At 42.2% G+C, this 26151-nt stretch overlaps 1 long non-coding RNA gene across 2 annotated transcripts; it reads right to left on the minus strand.

Moving 5' to 3' along the window:
* Nucleotides 1-609: 609 nt before the first annotated feature.
* Nucleotides 610-23825, minus strand: LOC130256183 (uncharacterized). Of its 2 annotated transcripts, XR_008841069.1 has the most exons (4): nucleotides 23727-23825; nucleotides 18469-18540; nucleotides 18269-18364; nucleotides 610-1642 (listed from the first exon to the last, which is right to left on the minus strand). It is a non-coding gene; the product is annotated as an uncharacterized LOC130256183 (long non-coding RNA). The 2 variants fall into 2 exon arrangements; XR_008841070.1 differs by lacking the exons at nucleotides 610-1642; nucleotides 23727-23825 and adding an exon at nucleotides 9266-9343 and having other exon boundaries at nucleotides 18469-19300.
* Between the last annotated feature and the right edge of the window lie 2326 nt (nucleotides 23826-26151).

The following is a 26151-nucleotide window of genomic DNA, read 5'->3' on the forward strand; positions in this document are numbered from 1 at the left end:
TAAGCTGGGCTTTTTGTGCTGTTCAAGCAAACCAGGCTGAAGAGAAACCCAATGTGATCTCCCACAAACAGGCAGAAACAAAAAGATTAACTAACTTGTGTTATCAGAGTTCTTTTGGAAGAGCATTGACTTGAAACAGCATTAATTCCTCACCTTTATCTGGCTGAGGGGAGCTTCTAAAACATTGGCTTTTCCCCCTGCCCATACTCTAACCATTAAAAAGCCATTAAAATATATTGAAAGACCAGTCTATTAGAGGCAAAATTTGTTTGTACTGTGGCATTTGCAAACATCAGTCTTTTCACTACTGGTTGCATCAGGTAAATCTGTTTTCATTTGATAGCTGCTTGTTTCCAAAAAGAGCTCTAGAGAAAGGGAGAGTCCTTTGGTGTATGGCAACATTTACCTGGTACTCTGCTGCCCCTCTTATTATTCCATGCTTCTTGCAGGAGGAGGACTGATTTAAAATAGAAGACTTCCTCATGTCTGGACATCAATTAATACAACCCCAGCAGTCTCTGAGCTCCAGGATGCATTACTTTCTTTGCATAAAACTAGCCTGAAAGACAGTTTTTGGTTGTTTTTTTTTTTCAAAAACTCACAAAAAAATGGTGCATCTTTTAAGAAGGGATGTGGAAGGAGTATGTAGGGATAAATACCTGCCTTCAAAACCAATACCCTCAAACCATATCTAGCTGGCAGTTTCAAACTCAAAGTAAATCTCCCAGTATGGAATTGTCTCACCAGAGTAAGAGGCTGCTACTTAGTTATTTCTCAGTAAATATGGAATCAGAGTTTTCACAGACATGAAAAAAAAAGTCTGTGAAGAAATCCAGATGCTATTTCATGCTGTACTCTAAAATGTCTGGAGTATGCAGCATTCCTTTCACTGGCTCTGTACATTTCCTCAGGCTCACACAGCTTGCAGTTCAACACCTCCAACAGGCTCTGTGTGGAGGAGCACATCCCTAAGCCCAGTCTGGGAAGTGTTTCCAGGCATTTGAATTGGGCTTGATCATAGAAGGATGGCCAGGAGTTGGCTTCATCCAGCCATGGGAGATTTGATTTTCTGCATACAGCCAAAGAAAGGACACAGTGATGAGTCACCTAATTGCCTTGAAGCAAGTGTAGATTCCTCCTGACAGCACTTAGATGTTTAAGCTCAGAGTTTACCAACGGGCAGCTTGTGTTTACACAAAAATAGAAAAATAGAGAAGCAGCTACTTTGGAGGTGGTGAAAATGCTGTGGGTCTCATAGAGGAAGACATGAGCTCTGGGACCTTCCTGTGCTTTCCAGGTATGACAGGACTCTCTGCCGGTGTGGGCTCCCCAAAACAGGCTGGGGAATCTGCCACAGCCTGGCAGGTTTTGAAAGATGCCAGAGCAAAGTGGGGAGTGCTTTTTTCCTGTGCATTTTCAGGGTCTTAAAGCACTGTGCAATGTGTGAGGACAGCTGCACAGGGAGCCCACAGCCATGGATGGTCAGAGAAAAGGAGATTTTCTGGAAGGTCTTCCTGAAGAAACAGACAGGATGATGTATGTATAGATGCTTGTGTGGCAGCCTTTGGATCCAGATGAAAGACAGCTTGGAGAATCAGGCAATCCAATTACTTCTCTTAGATGTCCTAAGTAAAAAAATTACCTGAATGAGGGACAGGGTGTCACTCTAGAGTGAAAACCATGCAGAAGTTCTAAAAGACATGAACAGTAGTCTAGAGCTGCCATAATCCATTACAGCAGAGCTGGAGAGATTTTCATTCTTGGACTTTGAGTCAAGGAACACACTCATCAGCAAGGGTTCAGCCAAGAATGTTGTTCTAATAAGCACTGTAAAAGCTAAATCAAAAGAATGAAACATGAACATAATGTTTGCACTTGAGCAGAGACATCCCCATCGATTGGAGCAGCTCCTTTTGCAGTGTTTACTCCATACCCAGCTAGCCCCTCTGCACTTCCCTCAGTAGCTCTTCCAGGGGAGCACAGGACTGTCAGCACAGAGGCCACCACAGCTGCACAGGGCCCCAGCTGCACAGGGCAGTGTCACCAAGCTGCAGCTGCCCCCTTACACCTGCAGTGTGGGGCTGTGAGGCTGCAGCACACCCAGACAGCCCCACGTGCCCTGCTCACAGCACCACCTGGGCACCTCTGCACACCCACCAGCTGTCCCTGCAGAAACAAAGGTGAGTTGTACTTTCCAAAAGTCAGATTCCCTCTCCCCTTGCACATTGAGCAGTTGTGTGTGCCTACAAACCAAAGGCAAACTTTGGACACTTGTGCTGCCATGTAAAATTTAGCTGGGTGACACGTACACTCAGCATAGCTGGTGTGGCTGTTGGGATGGTGCTCCAAAGAATGCTCATCTGACTTTGGGATTAAAAGGGTTTTTTGGCCCTTGCAGGTGCAGTCAGTTAATGGGTGCTGTATTTTACCCATGTATGATTGTTACTGCTCACATTAGCTCTGAAAGGGCCAATAAACAAGGAAGAATAATCTGAGACTTTCCAGTTGCTAAGGCAATGAATTAATCAGCATGTATGTGTTCAGCAGACTCACATGCTCCTGCCAAGGCCTACAGCTTTAGGTCTCCTGCTATATTTTTGCCAGCACGAGGGAAGGGAGCAGAGGAATTGGCAGGGAATGAAGTGTCAATGGTTAGGGCTGTAATAAAAATTTTGGAAGGAGAAAGCAGCACCTACCACTACACATTCATGTATTATATGATGTTATAGCATGCCAACAAAATGAGGCTCTTTGCCACCATTCTGTGCAACAGCTTCATTTAGTCTAATTATTGGGTATAAAATCCTCTTGTCCAGTAAGAGCTGATTTCTCCTCCCAGAGTTGTGAATCCAAGCTGAACCATATTCAGTGCATTTGATCATATTTACAGACCCTGAACCAGCTCTTCAGCTGACAAGACATTGCCTCACTTAAACCATTAAATTTCTGTCTATCTCAGGAGCTGAGTTCTTTAAAAGCTTCTTGGAGTAAGATGCAAACCAGCCAAGCAGCACCAACACCATTTCCAAACCCAGGAGCATCAATGCATGCTCGGGAGGGCTGAGGACAGCACAGCATAGTTGATATGCTTGGGTGACCTTACAATTTGTAAATGGTTTTGATGCTGATCAGGCTGCCCAACATAGTGACTATAAATAAAGTTCTATGGTACCTTCTGACAGATGCAATTAACCAGGGGAGGAAAAAAAAAAAAAAAATGGAAGGAAAAATAAACCAAGTTGGATTTTTTGAGGTAGGAAGATCAAATGAAGTGGTTTGGGTTTTGGGTTCAGGATTAATTCCCATTTACCCACTTAAATACCAGAGATGAAGTCTTTCTTACAGTTCTTCACCACAAGTCAGGAGTTAACCAACAAATCCTATCTCTGTCACTTTCCTCTAGGCCATAGACATGGAAATATTTAGTGGACAACACTTGTACTGCTCCCTCCCTCCCTGAGCTGCTGTGCTGCTTCTTTTTCTATTTCACAGACAGAAGCATCACTGTGCATATGTGCCTAGAAGATAATTTCTGAATAATTTCACACATGCAGTTGTTGCAGTGGTGATTCATGCCTCCTTTTCAGTTTAGAGCCCTCTTGGTTTCCTAAGGAAGCTTACCTGCTCTGTTATCTGAAATGAAGGGTAGCCTTTAGCTAGGGCCAATACAACCCCCCACATTCAGTCAGGTTTAGCCAAAGCTGAAACAAAAAGGTGCCTGTAATAAGGGAATCCAAGCCTGACCTTCAGGGTCACCCTGGGGTGAGACAGATCTTTTTGAGCTAGCTCTGTAAGCAGGCAGCTGGTTATCTCCACATCTGGAGCTCTGAGCCCAGTCCTTACCCCAGACCTTCCAATCTGGCTTTGTGTGGATGTAAATCTTCTTATCAGTCAAGTGAACATAATGCCACTTCAGCACACTGCACACTGCAGGAGAATTAAATGGATAAAGTTTATAAAATATTTGATATGTCAGACAAAGCATATATAAGATCTAAACATTCTTACTGAAAAGCTCCAATAGCTGAATATCAGAAAACTAATAGGGAGAAAGGCATTAGAGAACTGGCAGAGAGACTAGGCCTGATCTTTGGCACTAGTTCTTGTGGAAAATCAATTTAATCTCAGAGAAAGCAGCCTTGGGAGGAGGTGCAGGTAGAGAAGGGGTTACCCCAACAGCCCTGGCTACACTCCTGAGACTGACCCTGCTCATCCCTGAGTCACCCACACACTGGGGGATCTAATCAAACCCATTTGAGTTAATTATGCAGTGGTAGGTGCAGGCAGGCTTGGGCTGGCTCACAGGCTCAGAATGGCAGTGAGACACTGCAGAGCAGCCCCTGTGCCTCCATCCCAGGGCTGAGGGATGCTGCTGCTGCTGCTCCCAGCTCCAGGGACTGCTTTCCATAAGCCTCGGTGCCAATGGGCTCAGCTGGGTGTGCACAGGCACCATGGCTGCCTTATTTTGGTTTTCCTAATAATTTTTTGATAACAATATAATTGGATGAGTCCTTAAGGCAATTTCATGTACTAGATTTATTGGAAGTATTACCTGCATATTTAGAGTTAAGAGGGACAAATATTTTATTTCCTTTTTTTATTGTCCCATTATTTATAGAGTTCTCTTTGAATCTTGTAAATACATTTTTTCATTTCCCTTCAGAGTTTGTCTTTCTCTTTGGCAAACATTGATTTTTTTTTTCATGTTTTTTCCAGTGAACCTTGAAATTAAAATGTCTTTTTTTGTTTAATTTCTTTTTTTGTACACTGGACTCATTGTCAGCACAGCAAGAGCAAGGTGCTTTGTTAGATTACTGCTGCTTCAAAGCTGCTGAAAGGAAGAGTTGACCACATTTTATTATTTGTGTGCAGTTCCTTCATGGGTTACAATTATCCTCTTTCACACACAAAGCCAATCCCAAGTTCTCAGCATTTGAAGGAAGCATTTTAATTCTTTTAGTATTTCATAATCAACTTTTACTGAATTATACCAGTTTCAGGAATTTTAGAATTATTTGACATTTTAGTGGAGAAATCACATGTGCAGAAACATCTATATACAAAAAATAGTAAGGTTTACAGGCAGAGAGAGTATCATTTATTAGACAGCTGAAATAGTTGGGGGGGGAAAAAAAGAAAAAGCTCTCAGTCACACAAGCCCTCTGAAAGCATTTATGCTTTTTTTCATCTATATCAACTGTTTTAATAAAAAATACCACTTCTCTCTGCAAACCTTTCCCTCTCTCCTACACTTTTACCATTGCAGCTACAGCAACACTATTTCTAGCAAAAAAAAAAATTGTATGTATATAGCAAAAGAACCATATCACCATTTTTTCAAGTGTTTTTCACCAAAACTACTCTGTTCCCCTTCCTACAACAGAGATTTTATTTTTAAAGTAGAGTATTTTTAGAAAATAATTTTTATGATAATTACTTGGTCATTGTCATTTTATCTGCTGTAGCAGAAGAACTCTCTATTACATAGTCTTGACTAAGAATGCTTTTTTCTTTTGCTAAGTAGCCAGGGCAACATAGGTTATGAAATTAAAAGCTTAAATTATAGCAGGGTAAAGTGGTCGGACCCAGGAACACAGATACACTTGTATCCTTGGTCAGCCTGAATGCCATCAGAAAGTTAGGAAATTCTTCAAAACATTCAGCTACAATGAAATCCTCCATAAATTAGAAAGGTTTTCTTTAGCTTTGTGACCTAGGGTTATACATTATGCTAAGCAAGTAAAGCAGTCTATGTTCAAAGGGTAAAGAGCAGGTAGTAAGTGTTTAAAGCAGCAAGAGTAATGTTTAAAAAAAAAAAAAAAAAAGCATTTAAAAGTGGATTGTTCTAGGCTATAATAAACTATGAATTGTAAAAGGTTAATTGACAAAATGATACTCATCTAATGCAGCAATCATTGCTGAATTCCTAATTCAGGGCTCTCGCTGTATTGACAACCACGTTTCCTGGAAGGGCTCTGGTCTTTGCTCAGTCTGTTTCAGCTGCAGGTTTCCCTGCACACGGGCAGACCCAGGCAGCTGTGGCTGTGCTGGAGGCAGGGGCAGCCTGCAGCCCTGGGCTCCTGCCAGGAGCTGACCCTGCTCCCAGCCCAGCCCAAGGGCCCTGGCCATCACCCCTGCACACCTGCCTTCCCAGGAAGGGCAGCCCCTGCCTCAAGGTTGCTGTGCTTAGGTTCAAATCCCATCTTTGCAGAGCCTCTGACCTGCAATCTGATCTGTTTTCCTCCAAACTGTATTTCTTATTCAATGAGATACAGTATGTTAGCAGTGAACAGAACAGTAGGATTTTAAGAATAGCAATAAACATCCCATCAAACTCTTTCCATGGGCACGTTGTCAGAGTGGCAGAGATACCCTCCTTATGACAGAAAAGATTCCTTTTTAACTTTTTTTTTTTTTTCCCCTAAGATATTATGCCAAATGAAAACTATTTTGTTTGTTTACTTTGTTGATTTTGTAAAAAGCAGCAGTTCCTCAACAGAAAGACAAATGGAGTCGTTGCAATTACTGTTTTGCAGAAGGGACTTCCTCAGCACTGGCTGCATCAGCAGCTTTTGTGAGCAGAGTGAAGTGCCACACAATCAATTCTATCCACACCTGCCACAAGCTGTAACCAAAAAAATGGCACAGGCTGGCTAAGAAGGGGCTATTATAATGTCTCCTTAATTACAATTCATTACTTCTTTTTTTAACAGTACAAACTTGTCAGCTATAACAAAAGATGTTTAAGAAACAAACCTTGTCAAAATAAATGAATTAAGAGCATTCATCCTTTTCCAGAGTGTAAAGAAGTTTGCAAGGTGATAATGAATTCGTAATGCATTAGCCACACTTCTTAAAATGTGTGTACCACTTACTCCACGACTTGCAAAAGTTTTGTCATTCTCACTGAATCTCCAGTTATGGGCATGAATTAGCAAGATTAGATTGTAATTGGACTCTGAGCAATTCAGCTATTATCCTGCCAAGTGCAAGGTGTTTTCCCTGTGCAGAAGCCTGTTAAATTCACATGAAATCCACAGGCATGCCACCATTGCCTTTGCTGTTGCTTGGCAGAGCCCTGTGCTGCAGAAGGTGCAGAGCATCCCCTGCCTGCCAGGATCCTGCCAGGCCAGCATGGGCTGGCCCCTGCTCTGGCAGGTGAGTCCTGCCCCAGGAGCTGGGCTTAAACCTGATCCCAGGTCAGTGCAAGCCTGCCCTAGGAGCTCAGCAACAGCAGGGCCAGGCCATGACTTGGGCCATGCTTCCAGTGACAATTCTGGGCCTGCTTTCCCAAGCCATTGCTTTCTTTGCACCTATGGGCCCTCTTCCACAGTGCAATAAATTCTGTCCAGGCACAACTGAATGTGGACCCAGCAGTGTCACCAAGTGCACCCACCCACACTGATCTGTGGATGCAGCCCCCTCCTGGTTTAGTCCCTTTCTGAACTGGGCACCAGCACAATCTTGCCATCCCTCTATGAGTCTGACCTTCCAGCTCATTAACTGTTCTCAGAACCATCTCAACATCTGCCTAAGATCCATGTCATCTCCATGGTTTTGTCCCCTCACTGGTCACATCCATGACTGTTCACAAGTTTATGGTTTTATCTGTACCAATCTTGGTGTTCCTTTCCAATAACAGAGCTGCTGGAGAGAGTCACTGTTCTGAGAAATTTTGATTTCTCAGAAAATGAGCACCCAGAACTTCCTCCATGTAATGAAATCTTTCCAGCAGTGACACGGCATAGCTCATTTAGCATTTCATCAGATGAGCACTCATAATACTTATCACAAAAAAATAGATTACACTGATGACTTCTTCTTTTATAAACTAAATGCTCTGAAGAACTGCTCAGATTCCTGAAGCCTCCTAAGATTATGGCTTTTGTTTTCCAAAAACCAACGGCAGCTTCTGCAGACTCCATTTTTACCCCTTGGAGCACAGTGACAGCACTGTCACATTTGCCTGCCCGGGGTGGCAGGGCTCCCTCTCACCATCCTGGTGTTGCTAGAAGAGAGGCTGTCTCCCACATCATCCCCACCCCAGCTCCCTCCTCCTGCACCTTGGATAGAGGCACTAATATCACCCTGGATCCAGGCTTCTCCAGCTCCTGGAGACCTCAGCTCATGGTCCCAGCCTATAAGCTCAGGTTGAGGTGGCTGAGCTTGAGAGATACTCTGGGAAACAAGACAAGTTTGCTGTATTCACCATGATAAACCAAACTGAATATTTAAGGAGCTGAGCTGCTTTCAATCCAGCTCACACACAGCTGCAGACATCTTCAACCCATGTACTTTCTGATTCTGATAGAAATTCTCCCCCCCTGCTATTTAGAAACAGACACAGGCACAAGGAGGTCAATACTACTGGGGGTCTGGCTTTAGATTTTCGGCATCAGAAACATGAATGAACAGGGAAACAAAGACTGTAGGAGATGTATGGTAGAGATGTATCAGAGGTGTGGAAGAAAAAAGGTTGGGCAGATATCCAGGGGAACAGTCTGGGACATTGGCCCTTGCCCTGGTCTCTCAGTGATCCCTGGCAAGATGAAGGAGTACAGCACGCACAAGAAGAGTTTTTCCTAGAGCAATACAACTCAGTTATTACTGGAGTGTGTCTGCATCCCAGGGAAATGTACAGAGATTCAGGCTACCCAAAAAGAAGGGAAATCTGTGGATCTGATGGCTCTTTCACAGCCCCACTGGGCTATTCCTGATATCCTACTGCAATATGCCATGCAGATGTGTCTGCCTCACCTGCAGTGGGACCAAAAATTGCAGCAGCCAGGAAGAGTCTGCAGTCCTCAGCTATGGGGGATGATAGGAAGCACAGAGCTGTGGAATACTGAAATAAATACATTTGGGAGCTGCTAAGTTATACAGCAGCCATCCCTATCCCCACAGCAGCCAAATGCAAGCAAGTGCAAAAGCTGAATCTCACCAGTCTTATTCACTCTCAGGGAGCAGAAACAAAATCTAAGCTTCAAACTCAGGATTAAAATAGGGTTTTAGAGTGGCAAGTAGACATGAAGACTTGTGCCCAGAAAACTGTAGGCTGTTTGAATACCAGGCTCTGTGGGAGATCCAATTTGCCACTGAAAGAGCTGTTCATGAATGTCAAAAATAATGCCAGCACTGAAACAGTCCAATCTGCAATAATATTTTCTATTAGATATTTCACTGCAACAGCCAGAATCTTAATAAAGCATATGGCAATTTTTAGTTGATAATGGAAAAGGCATTTCCTAAAGCTGGGGTACACCATACCTGTTGACTGGCAAAGTTTACCTCATGGGCAGAGGAAATTGCATCTCTCCAGAATGGGAGCTCCCCCTTCTGCAGCCTGGCAGGTGCCACCAGCAAGGACAGGTGGGACATCAGCCAGGGACACACTGCCATAGCACTCAGACCAGCCCCAGGGGCAGTGACTGAAACCACCCCATGGGCTCCATCCCTGGGGATTGTTTCTGCCCCAAGATCAGGACTTGCATTCTGATTTTTCAGATTTTTCCTTCCTGGACACAGGGAGCATCTCAGCCACAATCTCCCTCACTTTTCCAACAAAATATAGTGATCTTTAGTAGCAACAGTTGCTTCCAGCTTACCACAACATTTGATAGTAATTGTAGGATTCAATATTTGGAGGTTAAGGTGCATTTTCTAAATGTCCAATATCCATAGCTATGGAAAAATTCATAAATTGTCACATTCATCTTAAATGATTCACAGTTATAATTGGAGAAGAGCTTCCACATGAAAAGTTAGGCCATGCTGACCCATATAAACAAATTCAGTAAGCCACAACAAGCTGCTTGAATCTATTTTAAAATACTACTTTGGAAGCACAGCAAAAAGATACTGACTGTTTAGTTAACTTAGGGTCCATTTCCTATGTATCTATATCTATGTAAAAATATTCTGGTGAAATAAGCACATGTTTTTATTTGCTGGTGTAGAGATGGCATGTGTTGCTATTGTGGTCCATCTACAAAAAATCCATTGCTTTCAGTATGAATTAAATGAATACTGAAGTGTCTCTGCTACTCTCAGAGGAAAATTCTCTTCTACCTACCTTACAAATAAATGTGAAGTCCACTATTCAACTTAGCAGAAAAATACAGCACAGGAAAAAAAAGCAGCTCTCCAACATGTTATTTATACACTTTATATACTGACTACAGGAAAAACTGAAATTATTTTACACTAGCAACATATGTGTAATTTAATATCACTAGTGAAAACTAGGAGCTGAACTGGCCAGGATAAACTTCAAGCACTTGTAATTTTTCCAGTTTTGATCTAAAAAATGGGAGCTAAGCAGAACTCTCTCTTTATCTCTGCAGTGATTACAGCAGTATTTTCTGGAGGAAAGGATAGAAAACCAAAACTGTGCGTGGGGAAATAAATGAACAGAGAGAAAACAAACACTCCCCCACTACCCTACCATCAAACTTCTCTTGAATGAATCCATTGCTCAAGCCAGTCATGAAGCAAACAGCAATGTGCATAACACATCTGTCAAGGGTTACAGGGTACAGTTCATATTTCTTCACTACTCTTACTCTGCATAATGCTGTTCCTGGGATCTCACTCCCCAGCATCCTTCTCTGCTCTGAGCAAGGTCATAATGCACTGACCTTGTATCCTGCAAAACCAAAAACATACCCTAGCTTGCTGCTGGATTTTTTCCCTTGAAATCTCTAGACTAGGTAAAAGTATTGGGAGTTTGTGACTCCTGATGACCTTTAGAGAAACTTCCCCCACATTGCTGTCTCTTGCACTGAAACCAGAGTCATTCTTCCCATCTGATTGATGTTTCCCACTGCAGGCACAGCAGATGCATCCCAGACTTCTGAAGAAAGGACAAGCCTGAAGAGCACAATAAACTTTTAAGACATGGCGTGCATGGGCTCAGAAGGGCTCTTCTCTTTGAGCCTGGCAGGCAGGGTACACAGCATGCCAGCATCCTCATGTCCTTTTGGAAAGCAAAGGAAATGGTAATCCAGCTTTGCTTTCCCTGCATCTCCTGTTCTGAATTTACACCTCAGTGAAAAGGAAACTAATGGATTTGTGAAGAATGGATTTGTTACCATTTCTCCTACAGGTCATGCAGCAGCACAGTTTGGATTGAAGGTCATCAGTGCTGCATGGAATCAGTCACAAAAGCAGGATGCCAGAGGAGAGAGAGGAGAGACCTGCAGCATAAGCCAAGAGACGCTGGAGAGCAGCAAGGAAGGAAGGAGGTGATGGTAATTTAGCCTGTAAATCAGTGACTAACTCGGAGCACAGCTCACCTGCTTCCTGTGCCAGCACAGCCGCTCCCTCTTTTCCTAAGCACAGGGACAGGCAATGCTGTCTGCTTCAGCTGCTCCTCATGGGGCCCTTAGAGGCTGAGTTCATTCTCACTAATTCATCATACAGCCCTCTACCTTCTAAAGAGTCATGGGATCCAGTTTGCCAGCAATACATCTGCATAAAACAAAGTTCAGCACTGCCTGTGGTAATAACTACCCTTGCAATCACACCATAGCACTAAATGCTGGGTAAGTGAAAGGATAATTCCATAAAAGCCTGCGAGTTAAATACATATTTCCTCATTAGCATTTAGCTATTAGTCTCAGATCTTAACAACTCAAGAAGCCAATGCAGATGGACCAGAGTGGCATTAGTGCAGTGACCCTGTGCTGGGCAGGGTCTCATTGCTCAGGGGTCTCAGTACATCATGGAGAGCTCCCTGAGACAGCCCATTTGGAAAGGTGAGCTGTGCACCTCTGATCCTGGAACAGGCCACTTCTGAGACACCACCTTTGCCATGTTAACTGAGAAACGTGGCTACTCAGCCTGATGCTCTGTGTGACATAAGCACACTGGGTCAAGTGATAAACCAGATATTTCATCCCAGCCCATCTCCATTAAAAAAAAAATCTGTTCATGACTTTACATTCATAAATACTCTCACAATGTCAAGGGATGGGGGTTTTTCATCAATTCATTAGATCTGCTCCCATGAATTATTTATATTCAGTGCTAAAAATGGTTCCGAAACATTACAAGAATTCAATATCAGTTTTCACAGTGGGATTTCATCATTTTAGCACTGTAGCATAATAGCCTAATGCAATACTAATACTAATACTAATAGGATATGGTGCTAATAGGGTACAATGAGAGTTCTCTCTAATATGCAAACATTTCCATGTTGCATTATTATTTCTTTTAAGTTAATATGATATGGTGATAATATGATGAAATGAATTAGTTTCATATCATTGTTTGCATGAGTTGTGCATATTAAAAGAATATTTCCCCCCCTCCCTTTGAATTCACTTGGAATGAGCTTGAAAATTTACCCTGTAGTTATTCTTATGCTAATGAGGCTGTTTAGTAGGAAACACTCCTGCTGTTGCTTAGCCAGCTGAAGAAAGAATATGCTCATGTCACCTCTTGCTGGAATAAGAATTTTCCTGCCCTGTTTTGAAAGCCTCTGTCCTAAATGTTTGTTTGAACATTTCCCACTAGCTCATAGATTCATTGCATATTTGTGTTAAATTCTCTGGTCAGTATTTATCAGGAGCACTTTTACATAAGTGGGCATGGCTCCCAGCTCAGCCGTGAGGGGCAAGAGGCACACGCCAGCACCTGGGGAGGTGACCACAGAGACAGAAACATCATGGTTTGTGTGGCCCAGGGCTGGGGTGTGCTGGCCAGAGACATGGCAAGGCCACAGCCGGGCTCCAGGGCTCATCACAGCACTCCCCTCCAGGCCTTGTGACATTTTGCCAAAGCCTGTGCTGTGTATTCCTTGATGCAACAAACCAAGCTGGTGCAAGGGTTTTTCTTGCTGCCCCACAGAGCAGAATATCTACCAGCCTTGGAGAGAACTCCTGTCTGCCCTTCCCAGAAACGAGCTCTGTTCCCTGGTGTGTCACACTGATGTAAGGACCCCTTTGTTTCCCAGCTCTGGTAGCAGACCCATGGAAAGCATCCTACAGGTGCTTTGGCACTCTGTGCTGGACACAGCCTGCAGGGCTTGCAGCAGCCTTGTCCTGTTTGCCTTTTGTGCTACAACACTCAGATGTGCAAACTGGAATGGCTGCAATGGGACTCTGGCCCTTTTCAGAGGGACTCACTGGACTAACTGTGCTCATTAATAAATGGGCACTGAAATTCTGAGGACTTCTATTTGGGGATGATATGGGAGGACATTCCAAAGTAATTCAGCTAACATTAGCATCTGATTATTTTCTTCCTGACTTCCCTATGGAGACAGAGGACATCCCACAAGGTGGTTGACAACAACATCCTGATCTGCCCACACCCCAGCTTTAACTTCATGTAGATCCAATAATTGCCTTCAAATCCCAGCACATTCAGCTTGACTGAACCTGAATTCAGACTCTATGACCATTAATTCATATGTAGTTATACAAGAAAATTTTACACGTGAGGTTAACAGCACATGTACAACACAGAAAACTTCCCCAAATGTTACAGGGGTTTAAAATGTCATATATAAAAGCATCCAAAGTTTTTTTAATTATCAGATTTCCAAAGCTATTTTACATAATTCCCTGTATAATCCAATCTTAAACTCAGAAGACACTCATGCAGATGACATTTCCTCTCTGTTTTGAATAGGGATTATTTTTAAGAGGATACAGAACCTGGAAGTATTTCAATAGGTCTGATATTTAAAGCATATTTAATGGCATTTATGTTTTAATCTTCTTACCTACTAAACTTTAAAGAGAGCTGCAAGGAATTCAACAGTGAAAAAAATAATTAGACATTAGTTAGTACCATAAAATGCATAGGCAATGGGTCAGTTGATCCATGAACAGGACATAAACAGGAATGGCTGTCAGGGCAACACTGCACACCATGGTTCCCACCCTCCAGGAGTCACACTGCTCACATCCCTTCAGCCTGAAAGTGTTCAGCTGCCTATGGATTTGGGCTGCACTGTTGGCAGCAGGCTGATCTGAAAGCAATGACCCAAATTCACCAGGTTCCTTGTAGATGAGCAGATCAGAGGAATCTTTGCTAGAAAGAGAGGACAGGGGCTGATGAGCAATTCTCATAACTCATTCTGCATTTTCTAGCCTGAACACAGCATAGCACCATCCGAGGCCTCTTGCAGAGACACTACTCACATTGAGCCAATCTCACAGAAAATTATACAAAGAAAGCCCTTGCTGGTTTTCTGAACTTTTAGAAACTTTTCTGAAGTTTTAGAAACTATGTCTTATTTTGGTAATACACATTCAGCCCTGCTGCCTTAGGGCTGTTGCAAGTAGGGTGGTGATGAGTTACACCTTGTGCTGGTGCTTGTCTCCCTAAACTTTACACAAACTCATTTGCTGTTTCAGTCCTGAAAGAGCCTGCAGACAACTGCCTGCTTGTTTTTCTTCTCACACTCTGCCTAACCCCAGGAGCAAGGAGCCACTTCGTTAGGAGTAAAGGTATTAATTAGCAGTGAACCTGTTTAACCCACATGCTCTTTCATGCAGCTTCATAATGAATTCCAAACAGCCCAGAGTTCTAACATGACTACTATTTTCTCATATTAGAGCAGATACTCATTCCCTGGAAATCAGAGGCAGTGGTCCAGCAAATCTCTGTAGTATCAGCAACAGCTGATTTCAGTTATTTGTTTCACTGACAGGACCCAGCATGGTCACAGTGAGCACCAGCTTCAGTCCCTCTCTCTGCTGAAGGACCAAGACTCACATGCAGTTGTCTGAGGAGTCACCTCAGGCTGCCCATCATAAAACACACATTAGAAAACATGCATTTCAAAGATTTGGATGTGTATTTATTTCTACACTAAAAGAACTGATTTTGCAAAACCTCCCAGACAAATGGATGTGATTACTTTTAGCTGTCAGTGGGAACAAATAAGTCTTATGCAACTTAAGCACAATAAGCCTGGCCATTATTCTATTCCGAAAAATCAAAGATTTCTTGGTGTTACCATTACTATTGCTCTGTTACTTGTGGAAAACAATTCCAACTATCAGGAAATAATTATGAACAAAGTCCAGTTAATTATACAAGGCATCTAAGCTGCCCTAATTAAGGATTGGTTCAATACTCTTCACTTGGTAATTTTTTTTTTAATTGTGAATAGATTTAGTAGAAGCCTGGCTGATAAACAAATAATGAGATTGGTGGTCCAGAAGGAATTTGATTAATAAAATTATTCACCAATTATTTATTTCCTCTGGTTTATATCATTCTTTCTTCTACCTTAGAACAGGAATAGAAGAAGAGGGATTGCATTCACTCCTGTCAGAAACACCCTACATTCCTGAGCTTAAGGATTAAAGCTTTATTCATGCAACCATGATAAAATGGGGAACAATTCAAAGCCATACTAAGTCCCTGATGCTGTCACATCCAGGTAAATTCCTGGATCCATAGAAGCCTTATGGACTTTACTGCAAGTACTCACCTTGTATAAATACAATGTTTATGGTATTTGTGCTCAACCATAAGAAAATGGTTAAGGCTGGTAAAAACCAGAAAAGTCAAGCTATAGATCTGGTTCCACAGTTGATATCTCCCCACCATTTCCTCAGGTGAATTTATATAGCTGCTGTTGACCTCTAAGTGCCGTGTCCCAGGTCCAGGGACAGCCCACAAGCAGGTGGAATGGAGCTCAGCTGCTGTGGCTGCAGAGATCAGAGCCCAGAGGGGCTCAGGCAGGCAGGGCTGCAGGGGGCATGGGCAGGAGAAAGAGCCTCTGGGTGGATGTCTGTGGCTGAGTCCCAGCAAATCCTGGTGTGTTACCACCACACCAGAGATGGATGACTGCAGTTTAAACAGGAAAACAGCTGTACACGTTTTAAACTCCAGTCTGCTAGCCTCCAATTTTAATAGGAAACTGAAGCAATTTACTTCCTTTTTAATGGATTACAGAAGGAGCTCAAGCATAATGCTTCTACCCTTGTATGATCAATACCTTTAACACACTCATAAATTATTAATATTCTGCTCACAAAATTAACCACCTCTGAGATGCATAATTGTTCAATATTCAAAAGAAAAAAACATTTAAGGAAGTAGAGTGTTTCTTTGCATTTTTAGATATTTCTAGTAGCTTACTGTATAGCAGGAAAGCTACAGCCTTTGTTACTCAATGTAGTATATTAATTCTTTTTTTTTTTTACTAGTTTCTCTTCCTTCTGTGGCAGCATTAAGGGGCTTGGCATATGACTGTTTAATCAGTCAAAAGCCCATACCATGAGGACTCATTGCATTCTTCCTAGAAATGAATCTGTTTTCCAGACAGGAAGGATTTGGGTAGGAGGAAGGGGCTGAGCTGATTTAGGAGTTGGCATAAGTCAGTATTATTCAGGATTGGTCCATGCACCACTACATAATATCTCAATGCTGTCACCCCAGGGCTCCTGCTGACATCTCTTCACCAATGCTGTTGATAAGTTTCCTAAAGAGGACATGCATCTTCCTGTTAATTAATATCATGTGCTGTATTCACTTAGCTGCATTTCATTAGCTGAATTATAAAATTAGAAAATAATCTTCCAAAATGTGTCTCATTTTTAAAATTCATGTCTCATTTTCTGAATGAAGAGGAAATACAGACATCTCAAATCTATGCCTAGGGATCACAAAATTTCAGTGCAACTCTGAATCCAATTTTCTTTTTCCATGTGCTAGTCTTTGTGTTCTAATAAGTCTGGCAGTTAGAATCAAATTCTAAGGCCTAAAAATGTCTTTAAAAGTTTCAACTAAGGGAGAGCAAATGTTCTCCCAGAGAGGGACAGTGGCTCAGAGCACTGCTTTGTGTCTGGGAGGCTCAAGGAATACTGCAGGCAGTGGAAGGATTACAGGGCTCTCCATCTTGTAGCTCTCTGGGAGCTATACTCATACCCCATTATCCTTGATGTAATGAAGGGGAATTAGTTTGATAAATGTATTTTAATCTAAAGAAGATGTGAATTATTTTATCAAATAGATCCAAGGCAAAATGTTTATACCTATGCTTAACAAACATGAGATAGCATAGCTCATTGTTAGTAAAAACAAAACAAAGAAAACTTCACTTGGTGTTTTACAGAGCTGCTCCAGGACTGAGCAGACCCCTGGCTGCACAGTGTCTGAGAGGTGTTTGCAAGCTGTTGGCACTGCATGAGCAGCAAACTCATTTCCACCTCAATCAAGATGTTAACACCTTTGCTGCAGCTACCCTCCTTGTCAAGTTTAATGGAAATTTCTTAGGTATGAAGTACAAATTTTCAGCTCTGGAAATAATCCCTCCCATCAAGTCCTTGGCTATGGCCCTGGGATGGGAGAGGCACCATGGCTGTGAAGAGAGCTTCCATTGCTCCAGCCCAATACACTGACTTTGGGGAGGGATGGGAAGGGGGTGCTGGCTGGGGTTTGTTTGGGTCTTGCTAGTTTTGTTTTGGTGATGATTTTTTCAATCAGAAGTACCAAAAAGCTTTGAAACTGTGAGACCACAATAGCACTTCCAGATTTTTCCATTTCCATAAGCCAGCCTTAAGGAGATTCTTTGTTTATCTTTCATGGATCCTTTGAGCTTACCCTTATTTGCTTAGTTTGTGCCAATGCTGGGAAATCTTTGAGCAACATCATTTCAAAGGTTCTCTGGCTCTTTACAATCATTTCCTTAAAAAAGCTTGAACCTATATCTGAAAACAAATGCTGGATTTCAGCAGCCTCTTGTGTAGCCTAGTAAAATAGCAGGAAGAGTCACATATAATTAACCAGACTGACTTCTCCGACTCAAAAACGTTACAACCTTTATCATTACACATTTCAATAGATATTGTGATGCTGCAGTGTTTAAATGTATGCATTTCTTTTTTCAGATTCTAGAGGCAGAATAAATAGCTGCCAACACAGCCAGAAAGTCCCGGCAGACTTACAAGCAAGAAACTCTTATCACTAGTGTGAATGCTGAGGAAGTAGCTGTCTTTATACAATTAAAGTTCAAGGTTGCATCTATAATAGGCTTTTCAGCTGTATTTGAAAGTAATTTAAACTGTTACTCACCCATAACCTTGTTAGAGATTCATAGTGCTGAGTATGTAAAGCAGAACAGACTGAAAGGGTTATAATACATTTACTAAAGGAAGAGAGGCTTGTAGCTAGAGAGAATATTGTGCAGGGAAACTACAGGGCTTTGGAAAAGCTGCTTTTTGTGAGAGTACATTTCCCTTACAGCATCTGAATTATTCTTAGGAGATAATTTTTTGGAGGGGTGGTCATGGCCATTTACCTGTTTTGTAAAGATATTTCTCTGCCATCCAGCCAAGAAATTAAGTAATTTAGAGGTGGTTAGTGATGAAATGGGTCCTTCTGTTTCAATCCAACTCTGGAAAGGATATGGGAAAAGATTTTCCTTCAGTAATTCCCATAGGTTAAAAAAAAAAAAAAATATATAAAAAATTAATAATAATAATAAAAAGCTGTGATTACCAACTAGTGTTCTCCATAACAGCCTCTGGGGCCAGAAATGCAGCAAATTCTTCCAGGTATCTTCAGGAGCTCCTGTGGAACAGTGATATGATTGGAGTTGTTTTCACTTTGATTACTGGATGTTTCTCACACTGCTCATCCAATACAAAGTGATGTGGGAGCTCTAAGCTCTAAGCATCAGCATCCCACTCCATTTCAGAAATTACAGAAAAAGAGACAGAAAACAGAACAAGCAGAAGCAAAAAGAGAAATGCCAGCAGGCCAGCCTAGTCATTTAGAGTGGCACAAAGAAAACAAGAAAAGAGAAAGAGGGCATTGAATGGGTAATATTAAGTAATGGCATGATGTCCAAATATTTCAGTGCTGGCTTCCATGCACATGGCCAAGTCATGTTTCCCATTACAGAATAATGGCAGGGCACAACCCCATGATTCATCTGCAATTCATTCTGGCTCTTTTCACCACTGAAATATTTCTGTGGCAGTTCTACAGATTCCACTGTCCAAGTTTTCACACTTCCAGGAGAGGCTGAAATGGCAGCCCTTGAAATTTACAAAATGCCATGTGAAAAGTACACCTCACACTATGCTGCTCTTTTCATTTAGGGAAAGGGAAGGAGATATTTAAATTCCTAAAGGGTTGTTCTCACAACATTTCCAAGAAAGTCAAGAATTCCAAAAATCCTGCTGTGCCTGTGTACACTTTTCACTGTACCCATCACATGGCTTTAAGCACTTCCAAAGCTCTTGAGTACTTTGTGACTGACCACAAGGCTCAGTAAGCTCCTGTATACTTATCTTTTGAAAATAAGAGGTCAAACCTTTTGAGAGTTGATTCTTCCTAAAGAAGCTTCTGCTGCACAAATCATAGATCTGACACAGCCTGTCAGGTTCACCAAAGAGCCCTTGTGGCCTTGTGTACACTGGTGATACACAGTGTTATCACCACAGCTTGGTATTTGACTGCAGCCCTTACTGACCTGTGAATTTCACCACAAAGAACAGTTGTTTGGGTTGTTTTTATTTTAATAGATAGTTGTGAGGCTACAGGTTCCTGAATTCATAAATTGTAAACTATATTAAATACACTGAAAATTGACTGCTGCTTTCCCAGGCTAATTTCTTTTCTAAACCATGATATGAAAATTCTGCTAATGGACTCGTGACAAGACTAAACAGGGGTAATAGCAGACTTAATCAAGAAAACAAATGGGATTCATTAAAAGCTGGCACTCAGAGGATAATCTTTGGAGAGTTCTAACCTCAATCTACATGTCCCCATCAAAAATGAAGAAGAAAATAAAAGAAATCTTCAGCTGACTTTATCTTGGGCTGTTGAGCCAATTCAATGGAAATTCATAATGGAAAAATATTAGACATGATTCTCTTTCCAACTCTTTTTATACTCTATCACAGAGCTTGCAGTAAAACATTAACTAGAATTTTCTTCATGCAGTTGAGAAGACAGATATAGGTTTCACAACTACTTCTAACAGGCAATTTAAGATAATGTTGCAGTAGTAGAACCATATATTGGCAAATGTTGCTAAGAATACACACACACACATTTATATATATATATATATATATATATGAGACACATACATGTCTTCCATATCTAAGTATGATATAAAAAGCCTTTATATTTATAGATAAGTTGAGTACAAATGCCATATACCTACCCTGCACTGTGCACTTTTATAAGCTGAAAGGCTAGAGATGCAAGCCAAATGCCTCTACAAGCTTCAGAAATGCTCTGTCTACAATTAATGAAACCAATTCCCTAAATATAACCATCTTCAAAATTCAGTTTTAATTCTGCATTTCAACATCCCATAAAAAGGAAGAAAACTTAAAAGTTAATTATTACTCCCCTTCAACAGCTACTTTGTTAAAGTTGTTACTATTGTTAAAATATGCACAAAATTACCAGATAAACAGATAAGTCCCCTAAATAAGTGTATAGATATTTCTTTAGCCAATACTATCAAAAAAGAAGTAGCAAAATAATTCCTGAATTGCAAGGAATACATTCTAGCCATGGTCTACTTTGAATTTAAGAGAAAGAAAAAATAAATATGCTTCAGATTTACTTTTTATTAATTTCTCTTAGAAATGCAAATGCATAGAAACTACTGCTCCTGACATCTATGTAACCTACCCGAGGTCTCTAGGGGCCAAATGAAACCTCACTGATGCACCAAAGACTTTTGATGACTGGGGAACATTTGGGATCAGGAATTGTAAATATATTCAATTTGTTTTGTAATTCCCCCACTTTGCAAAGACAGTTTTGCTTTTGCTAGCAGCTCAAGTACCACTGTTCAAATCCAGGATTAGCTGTCTTCTCTCTCCTGCACTGACACACAGTTTATGTGCTCTCATTTGGCTCACTAACACTGTGCTCTGCAAAAGCTTATTTACTCTCACTACCACCTCCTAATTACTTTAGGGAAGTCATATTGTTTTGTCATTATGCTCTTCTAGCTCTGTTCTGAGCAGGACATATTTTCTGTTAAAGTGTCCAAATTCTTTTCAGGTGGCTGCACCCCTTGCAGCATGTGGCCTTACACAGTGTCTAAATTTGCTAAGGCAATTTGAGCATTATCAGTCTGCTAATTAATGTCTTATAATAATTCTGACCTTTAAAAATTGTCTTCTAGCACTGCTGTTTCACAGGCCTGCTGTGCATATGCTTTTCCTTTTTTCTCTTTCTTTGTGTGTGAAATTTTTCCACCTACATCTTCTGCTCTCATAGGAGTCCCAGGTCACTTAAGCATTGCTGACAGAGCTTGGAAATAGCCCTGGCTAAAATTTTGAGGTTTGGTTTGAGGGTTGGTTTTTTTCCCTCCATTTGCTTTGAAGGCTTGATTATCTCAGCTATTCTTGCAGAAGAGACTCAGAAAGAGGAGTTTTTGCATTGTGAGATCATGCTGCAAGCTGGCTCCTTGGCAAGCCACATCCACACACAAGCCCTTCCCCTGCAAGTCAGTAGGTCCAAATACATGCAGATGAAGAGCAAAAAAGGGAATAAGCACCTGAAAGCAGTGGGTGAGCAACAGAGAATCCATGCCTGAGTTCACCTGGTGCACAAGAACTGCTGCTAATACCCCAAACTTTCAGGGGTGGCCTTGGTGCACAGACTCAGGAGACATTTATGGGACACAGAGAGTGCTCCAGCTCTAACCCTTCTTCTTCTGTGACCACACATGCAACCCTTTGTGGATTCTGCTGTTGACTATCTAGCCTTCCCTGATGAATATTAGCAATATGGGGGTGGCTACAAAAGATTTATTACTTAGGAATATGAAGAGAAACTTTCTTTGCAGTAGAGTCATTTGGGGGGATACAGAAGTGCATGCCAGAGCTCATGCTCCTGTAATTACAAAGATATCAGATAACACAACCGGCCTTATTAGAAACCTTTCTGTATTTTTGGGATTAATCCAGGAAAGGGAAACAATGTGCTATGACAGAAACCACAGAACAGTGCTCAGTGTGATCCCAGCAGGGCAAAGGCTGTGCTTACACCTTACTCTCCCTTCTCAACACTCACACTGAAAAAGAGGGTCCAGAATAATAATCTGCCTGTGTTGGTAGGTCTGCAGCACACCCAGAGAGGACCCTGGCACGTGGACTGCCCCAGCAGGGCAGCAGCAGCACTGCCCACCCACCAGGAATCTGCTAGCAGCCATCAGGTCCTTCTGAGCCCACTAAACAACATTTCTCTCTGTTATCACCAGCTGTGTTGAGGTCTTTCCAAACAACAGAACAGCTGGAGCCAATGCTTTCACATATTGCAAAAAAAAGAAGGAGAGACTGGCATAAGGGACAAGAGTATCTGCAGGGGGAAATGACTGTTTAAGACAACAAATTACAAAAAATGTATCATCCCAGTGATGAAGTTTTGTATGCATTTATGTTGTCAAGGTCATGAACTTGAAAAGAGATGCAAACTTTGTAACAAAAATGATAGCGGAGATTTTTTTTAAAACCTCCAAAACAACAGTGAGGATTTCCTCACAGTCCTGCAAAGCCATCCTTTATGAACCCAACATCAGGGGTTTCCTGTCATGCAGTTACAAAAGCAGTGGGGATTTTGAAGGGTTTTGCTTGTCACACCACCAGGATTCAGTGAATTATCTGAGGCATGTTTTGCAGCTGTCAGATATCTGTATCTCTATGACACAGCACAAAACAGAGAAGAGCTGTCCAGAAGAGAGAGCTACAACTGTATTCACCTGAGAACAGAGAGGGCATGTGAACAAAAGGAGAAATATTCCAAAACATGTCACTGGAAAAGACAGCAAAGGATATTGACCCTTTCTGTAGTTTCACTAAGGATGTCAACGTGTTATCAAAGCTTAAGGAACAGAAACAGTCCCTTCATACTCCCAAGGTATTTCTATGCTTTTGTTACCCATCTAACACCACAATGAATGGGAACATGCATACGTGTCACACATCAGACTTTACCTGGACAGGTTTTCTGGGGGGTTGTAAAGACTTTCTTTCTTCAAAGTTCTTTGGTATAGGTGCAAAATGCCTCTATCAGGTAGAGTCAATGAACCTCATTATCAAGATATTGTGTAGGCAAAAAGAAAAAAATCCTGTCACAGAAACATTAATATAGGAAAGATGGTACTGATGAGAGACACTGCATTGGCAAAACTATCTTGGGCTGATTCCAGGAGATACACAGGAGGTATTTTAGCCAGTTCCACCAATGCACAGCACAGCATACTCAAGAGGAAGAGCAGAGACCATTGACTGTAACACTCACCCACTGAATGCAATCAGACCTCTCTTCTGCTCATTGGCTACAGGAGACAAGTAAATAAATAGGTGAAACCCAAATAACAGAAAAGGTAAAAACAATCTGAGAAACACCAGGAACAGAGAAGACAAAAATGTTGAAACTCTGACCTTAACTAATGTGTCTCTCGCCATGGGCTGCATTTACCAATGAAAAGTCTCTGTCTCTGCAGTCACAAATCTCAAACCTTCATCAGACTCTCAGATTCTCTGGTTTCCAGAACATTGCTATTTTAATTAGTTTTCATTTCAAAGCTGCAGAAAGTCTAATACATACCACTAGGACAGAAGATGGTGCATTAAATACATTGGGGTTTGTGAGGGTCACAAAGTGAAGTGTTTAACCACATTTTTTTCCAGACCAGGGGAATAGCAGAGTTCTGAAACCATAAGAAAAGAGGACTGGAGCCAACAAGTTGTTGTCCTGAGGCCAGGGTAACGTACCTGTGCTCCTGTGCCCTGTGGCAGCAGGGTCCCTGCCCTGCACACAGGCAGGAGGTGCCTCGTGGCCTCACTGTTCACTTGTCCTGCAGGTGACAGTGGCAGGTCTTGTGGTCTGCTGCTCTACAGCAAAGCTTTAGTAAATTATTCATTTCCTCTGCCTTCAGTTTTCTACCTTTGGACACCCTGATAGCTTAAATAAGGACATCCCAAGGCTCTCTTGAGAGAGGCTGGAGGGAAGCAGGTTCCTGCCTGTCTGACAGCTTTGCAAACATTCCCCTGGTTTTCCTGCTGTAGTAAGGGTGGGGGATGAAGAAGTAGAAAGAGATGAAGTTGTCCTTTGACATTTTACATCCACACCTTACTGAGATAACCTTTATGGATAATTTTTCCCAGCAGGTGTTAGATATATTTTGTGAGCATTTAGGAGTGAAACATCATTAAGTAATGACTGGCAATTGAAATTTGTTAAAAAAATTTTTGGAGGGGTGGAACCAAGACAAATTAACCTTAGGATTTTAAATACAAGTTCTCTTTGTACTAATCCTATTACTGTGGATATCCTTTCTAGCATACTTGAAAGCAGACTCACTTGGGCTGAACTTACTGTAATGCATTCAAGATGCCCTTTCTCCAACTTTTAGAGAGAAGCAACTGCAAGTAATTACTATTAAAAATATTTTAAGGGTATTGAAGCCATTACTTCCTGTTTCAAAAGATGTTTTTCCAGCAAGATCAAATGATTTTTAAATTTTTTTTAAAGTTCTATTCAAATAATGGAGCCAATTATATTATTTCATAATTTCTAGCTTCATGAAGAACAAAGAGAACTTCTATATTTTAAAGGTTTACTTGCTGATTTCAGAACATTGCCAGCTCTAAAGGGGAAGGGGATGTTGTGTAAAAAAGTTGCCACTGAAGGGGCGAATTTGCACACCCATGGATCTGCTGAATCCTCACAGAGCAGAGTGGTGGGCTCACTGTGGCACCCTGAGAGATGGCAGCTCTGCCATTACCAGGGGGTTGCATGGGAAACCTGTGCTCTAACAGCTGCAGACTTTTGCATTTTCTGGGGGTAAGGCCCAGCCTTGCTTTACACCTGCCCTTCACGTTCACCCCTCACTTTTCTTCCTTTCCCTCCTCTTTGGGTTGCACTGGTGCTGTTGGAGTTAGTAAGTCAGGGGTCTCTGAATTCTTCAGAGAGAAATCAAAGTGCAGGGACTGAATTAAAGCCTTTGGATGGATTGAAGCATATTAAGCCACTCACACATAAAGTAGACGTTTAAGTAGAAGTCAGTAAGTTTTAGGGTCAGCTCTAATGCTTTTAGTAAGTTAAAGGTTTCAAATGCCAAAGTTGCAGTGTGAGTTCTAGTGAAGGTTGAAAAACATGCTAATGTTTTCAGCAGAGGCTCCAGGCCCACAGTTGTAGACAGGACTTAGACATAATAGAGCTATAGTAAGAACATTGCTTACATTTTTTAGATAGAACAAGATAGGTTGTATGCAAGCTATACATAACCTGGTGTGCTAAGAAACTAGAATTCAATAGGTTAAGGAGTGGTGGTCTGAGCTTGTGTCTTAGCTTGTTGGGAAAACCCTGTATAGGAGTATGTATTGGGGAGAGTTGGTGCTTCTTGCCACTTGCTTTTGCTTTTGCTACTTCTTTTGCCATTGCTTTTCTGTGTGCTTTTGAGACTGATGTGCTCTGTAATAAGATGTGTATTTGTAACTAATGAGGTTTTTAGCAAATATTAGCTGCTTTGCTTATTTAAGATAACCCACCAGAGTTGATGCCTTAGAGCACCAGAGGTTAATAACCTCACAGGCACCCATTCCCTGCCCTGCTGGCCAAGACTGCTGTCCTGACACTCCCCCTTCTCCTGTCCTGTGAGTGGGAGCTGTGCTGCCATCCCTGCTGCCCATGGCCAGGGGTGATGCACTGACACTCTCCCCTCTCCCATCCCTGCCCAGCATCAGCTCCCATCCCTGCTGCCCTGCCCAGCATCAGCTCCCATCCCTGCTGTCCTGCCCAGCAGTCAGTTCCCATCCCTGCTGCCCTGCCCAGCAGTCAGTTCCCATCCCTGCTGTCCTGCCCAGCATCAGCTCCCATCCCTGCTGCCCTGCCCAGCATCAGCTCCCATCCCTGCTGCCCTGCCCAGCATCAGCTCCCATCCCTGCTGTCCTGCCCAGCATCAGCTCCCATCCCTGCTGTCCTGCCCAGCATCAGCTCCCATCCCTGCTGCCCTGCCCAGCAGTCAGTTCCCATCCCTGCTGCCCTGCCCAGCATCAGTTCCCATCCCTGCTGCCCTGCCTAGCATCAGTTCCCATCCCTGCTGTCCTGCCCAGCATCAGTTCCCATCCCTGCTGTCCTGCCCATGGCACTCCAACCCGCTCTCGCCGCCGCATTCCCGCCCTGCTGCCGGGAAAG

The sequence above is a fragment of the Oenanthe melanoleuca genome, chromosome 8 (assembly GCF_029582105.1).
Source record: "Oenanthe melanoleuca isolate GR-GAL-2019-014 chromosome 8, OMel1.0, whole genome shotgun sequence".
NCBI lineage: Eukaryota > Metazoa > Chordata > Aves > Passeriformes > Muscicapidae > Oenanthe > Oenanthe melanoleuca.